Source organism: Cebus imitator, unplaced genomic scaffold (genome assembly GCF_001604975.1).
Source record: "Cebus imitator isolate Cc_AM_T3 unplaced genomic scaffold, Cebus_imitator-1.0 Scaffold410, whole genome shotgun sequence".
Lineage (NCBI taxonomy): Eukaryota > Metazoa > Chordata > Mammalia > Primates > Cebidae > Cebus > Cebus imitator.
In genome coordinates this window covers 615674-624337 of record NW_016107725.1, presented here as the reverse complement: position 1 = coordinate 624337, position 8664 = coordinate 615674, and the positions used below count along the sequence as shown (strand labels likewise).

The following is an 8664-nucleotide window of genomic DNA, read 5'->3' as shown; positions in this document are numbered from 1 at the left end:
TTTAGCCACTGCGAAACAGTTAGGTTGCTTCCTATCTTAGCTGCTGTGAATAATGCTGAAATAAACAGAGGTGTGCAGATATCTTGGGTGTTCCAATTCCAGTTCCTTTGGATGTATACCCGGAAGCAGAATTGCTGAGCCGTATGGTAATTCTATTTTTAGTTGTTTGAGGAACCTCCACACCATTTTCTGAAATGACTGTACTTGCTCCTTCTTGATTATGAACAAACTGGCTTAATTCTACAAGACTGGGCTTAAAACTCACCTCCTTCATGAAAAAACTCGACATCTTCAGTAGTCACTTCCTCTTTTGTGCTCTTAGACACACTTTTAAGTATGGCTCTTCTAATACCATGCAGTAATTATCTTTTTGTTCCCCTTCATATCCTGTTCCCTGGAAAAAGCCCAGTTTTAATCATCATGAGTGTATCTGTTGTACATAACGCAATGAGAAAACATTTTAAAAATAAATCTAAAGCTACAACACAGAATAATAGGCCCTCTTGGTTACGTGGGATCCCAGCATTCTAGTTCAGCCACCTGTAAGAGATTAGACTTTGACATAATCAGCTCCGGTGGAGGGATCTCTCTGCAGAGGGAGCCCATTCTATTTTTGGAGAACTCATATAAGGTTCTTCCTTGTACTGACCCTTGAATCCTTCTCTCTGCAGTTCTTGCCAATTAGTCAAAAGTTCTATTTCTTGGAACCTCCTGAATTGGACTTCAGAAATCAGCTCTCCTTTTCTTCAAACTAGACATCGAACATTCTTTCAAGAACTGCTCACAAGGCGCAGGTTGAGTTTCGAAGCTTCTGCACGTGCCTCAGCTTGTCTCAGTCTCTCTGGATATGTGGCTCCAGAATTGCGTATGATACCAGGTGTGGTCTGATTGGGAACAGGACATCAACAAGGAAGACTTGTGGGTAAGAAGACTCGTGAGCAATATTGAAGCCGAGTTGAGCAATGGGTTACCAATTTCCATAGCCAAGGACAGCAGCCCATGATGAAGAACAAAGGAGACGGGTGTTTGTGTTTTTATTTATTTATTTATTTTGAGACAGGGTGTTGCTGTGTCGCCCAGGCTGGAGTGCAGTGGTGTAATCACGGCTCACTGCAGCCTCGCCCTCCCAGGCTCAGGTGATCCTCCTCCCATATTAACCTCCCAAGTAGCTGAGACCACAGGTGTGTGCCATCATGCCAGGCTAATTTTTTTTTGTAGAGACATGGGTTTCACATGTTGTTCACACTGGTCTCGACTCCTGTCTCAAGCAATTCTCCCACCTCCTTCTTCCTAAGTGCTGAGATGGATTACAGAATGAGCCACTGTACCTGACCTGTTTGTGCTTATTCAGCGCTACGGATTGGCAAGGTAAGAATAGTAAAGGATCACAGAAAAGGAACCTCTCTGGAAATCCATTTAATCCATTCATATTATCTTATTCACATTCTCCTCTTAGAATAGTCCCCGTTTTTTTTTTTTTTTTTTGAGACGGAGTCTCGCTCTGTTGCCAGGCGTCAGGCTGGAGTGCAGTGGTGCAATCTCGTCTCACTGCAATCTCCACCTCCTGGGTTCAAGCAATTCTCCTGCCACTGCCTCCCGAGTAGCTGGGACTATAGGCGCACACCACAACGCCCAGCTAATTTTTGTATTTTTTAGTAGAGACGGGGTTTCATCATGTTGGCCAGGATGGTCTTGATCACTTGACCTCGTGATCTGCCCGCCTCGACCTCCCAAAGTGCTGGGATTACAGGCGTGAGCCACTGCGCCTGGCCCAGTCCCCTCATTCCTTAAAGGCTTCAGCATCGGAAGTGAATTTGTTCAGACTTTCCCCTGTATGTTTTCAGATTTGAAAAGCTATCCCTTCTTCTTATTTGATGTGGCAAAGAGAAGGACACTTTCCACATTATTTTCCTGATAGTATGTTGCTTAAAATTTTATAAACTAGTAATTCCTTTGAAATTACACGATGATGAGCTTTGCGCAGTGGCAGTATCATAGCCAATGAGGTTTGTCCGAGGCGCGATTATTGCTAATTGAAATTACACGATGAAACAAAATAAACCTTATCTCATTAGAATAAAAAAAAAATAGCGCTTGCTTCAGCAGCACATATACAAAAATTAGAATGGTACAGAGAAAATTAGCATGGCCTTTGCATGAGGATGGCACACAAATTTGTGAAAAATAAAAATAAAAACATAAAATGGAGTGTCCAAGTCACCCATGACTGGTGTTGTTCTGTAAACATGGGAGAATCAGACTCCAGGGCTGGGTGTCTTGAAAGAAGGAATGGGCTTCGTGGATCTCTACTCTTCGCTGTAAGATTATGGAGGGTGGAAATCTCCCTTCCTAGAGTGCCCATTTCAAAATTAAAGCAGGAGCCATTTGTTAGCCATAAAGGAGAAATTTCTGACTATCAGTCTCCAAATACTGCAACACTTCGACAAGGCGAAACATCGACATTCTGTGAAATAGGAAACTGACACATGGCTAGGGAAGCATGTCCCTCAAGAGGATTGAGATTAGTATTTGTGTCCTGGAAATAGGGTGACCAGATCAGAAGGGCTTTAGATTGAAATTAGGTAAGGAGACAAACACCTAGATAGACCTGTCAAACCAGTTGCTGTGGAAGACAGATTGGACTTCTGCAGGAAGAGCCTTGTTTTCTAGATGATACGTGCAACCTCCACTGCCTACATAATACCATGCATCTCACTGGTAATGATATGGACTTGAGACTATAATATAGTATAGTACAAACAATCTTATGAGGATGAGGTTACTTGGTATGGTAGGAATTAAAGAGAGGAATATGGGAATTAAAATACATCTTTAGGTCAGGGGAGGTGGCTGAAATCCCAGCACTTTAAGAGGCCGAGGCAGGTGTGGTGGTGTGTGCCTGTAGTCCCACCTACTCAGGAGGCTGAGGTGGGAGGATCACTTGAGCTGGGGAGGCTGAGGCTGCAGTGAGCCAAGATTGCACCACTGCACTCCAGCCTGGGCGACAGAGTGAGACCCTGTGTCAAAACAAACAAACAAAACAGCTTACAAATACATCTTTAGGCCAAGAGAGGTGGCTCATGCCTGTAATCCCATTGCTTTGGGTGGCCAAGGTGGGAGGATAGCATGAGAAGGCCGGGAATTCAAGACTAGCCTAACTGGCAACATAGCAAGACCCCATCTCTACACACACACACACACACACACACACACACACACACACACACACAGAGCAGGGCATAGTGGCGAGCTCCTGTAGTCCCAGCTCCTTGAGAGGCTGAGGCAGGTGGATTGCTTGAGCCCAGGAGCCTGAGGCTGCAGTGAGCTGTGATCACACCACTGCATTTTAGCCTGGGCAACAAAGCAAGATGCTGTTTTAATTTATTTTTATAAAATAAAAGTACATTTTTTATAATGACGAGTGAGAAGGGAAACTGCAATGCACCACAGACCCACAGACCATGGCCATGTTTCAAGGGCCAGATGCTATATTGGGCCCGAGGAATGTGATGATAATGGAGACAACTATCCTTCCTGTCCTCGTGGAGTCTAATGGGGGGAAGGGTAGAGAGTGCGGCCTGTTTAAGGGATTGAGAGAAGGTTCTGATGAGGTGGGGAATGGCTAGAGATAAAGTTAGAGACAAGAAAGGACTCAGAGGCCCTATAATGGAATTTAGACCTTACCTTAATGTCAAGGGGATATCATTAAAGGATCTGAAGCAGGAACAGGACGTGAACAAATTTTTTTTTTTTTTTTTTTGAGACAGAGTTTCACTCATGTTACCCAGGCTGGAGTGCAATGGCGCAATCTCGGCTCACCACAACCTCCGCCTCCTGGGTTCAGGCAATTCTCCTGCCTCAGCCTCCTGAATAGCTGGGATTACAGGCACGCACCACCATGCCCAGCTAATTTTTTGTAGTTTTAGTAGAGACGGGGTTTCACCATGTTGACCAGGATGGTCTTGATCTCTTGACCTCGTGATCCTCCCGCCTTGGCCTCCCAAAGTGCTGGGATTACAGGCTTGAGCCACCGCGCCCGGCCAACGTGAACAAATTTTTGGGGGAATAAGAATTGAAGCAGAGCCTAAAAGCTAAGACAACAATCTATGCAAGAAAGACTTGTGGCCTGAGCCCTGGCAGGTGGCTCTCGCCTGTAATCCCAGCACTCTGGGAGGGCGAGGCAGGCAGATTGCTTGAGCCTAGGAGTTTCAGACCAGCCTGAGCAACATAGCGAGGCCCTGTCTCTACGAAAATTACAAAAAATTAACTGGGAGTGGTGTGTGTGCCTGTAGTCCCAGCTACTCGGGAGGCTGAGGTGGGGGTATCTCTTGAGTCTGGGAAGTTGAGGCTGCAGTGAGCCGAGATTGCACCACTATGTTCCTGCCTGGGGGGTGGAGAGAAACTCTGTCACAAAAATCAGACAAAATAAACAAAGAAAACCACACTAAATCTGTGAAAAGGTACAGAAGGAAACTGCAGAGTGCACACATATTTTTACATCAATCCCTTCTCTACTCAGTCCACAGCAACATTTAAAAAAAAATACGTTTATAATGTGGAAGTTTTAAATAAATAAATAAATCTGTAATCTGGAGGTTTTCATCTGTCAGATTAAAAACATAATAGTCTTATTATGGGGGATCATTTAGGAATGCAACTAACATCAAGATCTGAATGAAGAACGGGGGTTTAAAAAAATTATTCTTATATTTTTAAAGGTGGGATCCCACTATGTTGCCTAGGCTGGCCCCAAACGCCCGGGCTCAAGCAGTCTTCTTCGCCTCTGCCTTATAAAGCGCTGGGATTACAGGCACGCGCCTCTGCACCCGGCCTCTGTTAGCATTTCAAGAAAAGGTAATGTCAGTATTGTAAACACTGGAGTCCCAGTTATTGACTTAGGAACTGTTTGACCTTGAGAGTGAAATCCTCATTCCTGATTTTTCATATTTTTTTCTCATCTATTCAGGTCAGAGAAAAACTTTTCTAGTTATTTCACACTCAGATGGATTTGCCAAGAGCCTGAGGTACAGCAGAGGACCCATTCTCTTTTAGAAGTGCCAGTTGATGACTGGGGTCCCATGCCATAACTTAGGCTGGTGCCTAAGTCAAACTCTTAAGAATGCTTAGCATCATTTCCTAGGTTACAGCTGTATCTTAGACGTTAATGGGTTGCAACATTATTTGACTTGTCTCTTTGCAGAAAAGATCTTTGCCATGCTTCAGGGCATACCAGACACAGTCACTCACTCCATAATTATAGGATAGCTGTCAGGACTGGCTTCAATTAACCAAGCTGCTTCTCAGCTACCACTATATTATCCATATTTATAGCATTTGACATTTTCACAGTGTTCTTTAATCAGATTGTATGTAGGTTGACTTAATCTAAATCTCTCACATACTTGGGATACCAGATGTTCCTGTTCTCTGGACCTTCCGGATGGAGAAATAAGGCATGAATCAGTTGTCCGATGATGGCACCTGGGGGTTACAGTCCCAAGTCACCTGGGCCGGTCAGTGGTGGCTGAGATTTCATACTAAAGCCAAGGCCTGCTTGGTAAGGTTGGGTAGGTCAATGAGACACTAAGACACTGTGCTAAAGATAAGAAGACCTTGTCGTGGGTTCAAAGGTCTGAGGACTAGATGAGCCCAGCTAGTTCAATGGAACCTCAGGAGCCTAGCATCCTTACCACTACCAGGCTACAGAGGCAATGAGACAGAGCAAGGTTGCCTCTTAGTGGCCTGCCAGACACCCTCTCACAAGCATGGAAGTCAAGGAAGATCTTGAGTTCTTTCTAGAGAAATTCCAGGCACCTAGCTCATCCTAAGAAGTAAGTGAGTAACGTGAGAAGCAAGAAAGTAATACTAACTTAAAACTGTGGCCAAGGAAGTTAGCATCGCGAGATGTTTGGTTCCCTATAAACTAAAGATAACATCTTACCATATGTCCCTGAGTTCTTTCAGAAACTTAGACCTCCAACAAATGGAACCAGTGGCACAAAGACCTCAGATAAAGGGGAACTGAGGACTGAACTCTGACAAGAGTTATTTTTTCTAAATTTCTTCCTGAAGGGCCTGGAGGAGGTCATGCTCACAAGCCAGAATTAACATTCTTTTCTGCCAATCACAAACTTTTAGACAAAGCTCTGCCTCCTGAACCAACTGCAAATCAGAAAATCTTTGAATCCACCTATGACTCGTGCCCTCCATGACCCAGATGTCCTGCCTTTCTAGGTCAAACCAATATAGAGCCCCCAGGTATTGATTTATGACTTTGCCTGTAACCTCTGCCTCCCTACCTTTAAAAACTCTTACCTGTAATCCATCAGGGAGTTCGTCTTAAGCATGAGCTGCCTGATTCTCCTTGCTGGGTGCCCTGCAATAAATCCCCCACTTTCTCTGACTGCCATCCAGTGCCAGTGTTTGGCTTTGCTGCACCTGGTGAGCAGATCCCAGTTTGGTTTGGTAACAGCAAGAGCTGTGAGTGGGCCTCTGCTACCACCATTTTAACTGAGCTAACTTTGGTTTCCCTGTTCTTTATCCCCTGGGTATAACAGTTTTCTAGGCTCTGCTGGAAGTTCCTTCCCTTGTGACTGGTTAGTGGCGATCAGGACACAGAATAGAAAGTTGTCTGAATCTGAAATAGTGAATATGGGATGCCATCAGCTTACGGGCATGGACTCTGATCAGGAAGATTCTGACAAAGTTTTATGTCTATGTGTGAATGGTTAGTTTTACCATTCTGATTGATAGCAGCCCCAAAGAAGTGCAAATCACAATTGCCAGCACAATCCCATCCCATGTGATTTCAATCACATCCCACGTGACTAAAAAGATAGCTGTACATATATTATGCTATCCCATAGATGCATAGCTATATATGTAGATACAGGACTTTTGTTGTCTTGCTATCCTGGAAATCTATAGCAGAATCCATATGGAAATGATAACCCTTTGTCATTCTATATCTGATTCATCTGCTCCTCCTAGCCCTCCAAGACGTCTTTCTTTCATTATAAACCATAAATCCTGTCCTCAAGTTTGTAGAGCTGGAAGTCATTTGAATTTGCTGGCTGGATTTATTAGAAATGTTTTTTGGAAGTACATATGAAATGAGTTGAATGTTAAATTGTGCAGTGTTTTTTTCTTCCTCTGGTTTAATGGTGAATATTATGCCTACATCTTGCTTTCTTTCATTAGATGAGTCATTTTAAAGAACAATGACCTGTCCTGAGATTCTTTTCTAAAGTTCCGTATTTGACCAAGCATGGCTGGTTTTGTAAATGTCATTACTCAGGAAAGTTCTTTTTCAATGAGTGGCTTTCTGGTAACTCAGCTGAGTCCTCTGTGCTGCTCCACACATGGTCACACATTGTCACATACTCCAAGGCAATTCTCCAAACCTCAGCATTCTTGTTAACCCAGCCAATCTTTTCTACCTTCACTTACTCTCAGTAAATAACAGCCCACACAGTTCAGTGACCAGGCGAAAATTTCTTCAGCTTCCCTACTGACAACCTCACACTCTTGATGTCTTCACAACTGGCCTTGCAGGTGAAACGTTGTCTTTGGTCAAGCCTGGTCCTCTATTTGTACTTTTATTTCTCTACTGCCCTCCTTCTCTTCTGGGCACATCACACATTCCCTCCTGAAGTTTCCATTTCTTCTCATTGTCTCCTTTCCTGCACCTGCAAAGCCACAAAGTCTCTTCTATCTTATCAAAAAAATACCCTTCCCTAAAAACAAAATATAATCACATTTCTCTTCCACCCTTTGCCACCAAGCTCCTCTGAAACATTCTATACCCATGTAGTGAGCTGAATAGTGTCCCAACAAAGTTCTTGTCCACCCAGTGATACAGAAGGAGACAGGGAAACGCTGGGTAGAAGAGAGCAGTTCCCCAGCAGAGGCCCTACCCTCAAGGCTGAAGACTCGTGGCCCTAAATGAGGACAGGCATTTCTGTTTTCATGCCCATATCTTGCCTTTTGGCTTGCCACTCTTCCTATCCTGCTCCCGTATGAACCTCAAATCCCAAGCTCTAGATGAGCACCGCAAGTGAGGAGATGAGAAGGCAAGTAGACCAGCAGACCAGTGACAGCAAAACAACATGGCAAAGAAAGAGAAAAGAGGAAGGATGTCTGGACACTGAGGGGAGTTTGGTCAAGGGAGATCAGAGAAGAGTCTAGCCAATGGGTGGACCGACTCCAGAGGTAGATCACCTTCCCACTCCATCCCGCTTCTGGCTCCCCATGCATCTCTCTGAGAGCCACCTTCACCATTCAGTAAAACCCTGCACTCATCCTTGGAGCCTGTGTGTGATCTGATTCTTTCAGGATACTTGTAAGAGCTTGGGATACAGAAGACTGTCACACTAGCCCTCTACCCTTGCGATAAGGCAGAGGGGACATTGAGCTGATTAACACACAAGCCATATACACATGGCAAAGCTAAAGGAGCGCAATGTAACACATGTCCACTTGGCCTTTGGGAGTCACAGACACCCACCCCTAGATGCTACCACGGGGCTGAGAGCCCAAAGCTCTCTCCCTGGCCTCTGCACCTGTCTGTCTGCATGCTCCCTCTAGGGGTTTGAGCCACAGGGTGACCAAACAATCAAGCCACACCCCTGTTTGGTGACTCCACACCCAAATGAGGGAACTTAC

At 44.6% G+C, this 8664-nt stretch overlaps 1 non-coding gene across 1 annotated transcript; it reads left to right on the top strand.

Moving 5' to 3' along the window:
- The first annotated feature begins 2090 nt into the window (after positions 1 to 2090).
- On the top strand, positions 2091 to 2197 carry LOC119468315. Its single transcript, XR_005196979.1, has one exon. It is a non-coding gene; the product is annotated as a U6 spliceosomal RNA (small nuclear RNA).
- The last annotated feature ends 6467 nt before the right edge of the window (positions 2198 to 8664 follow it).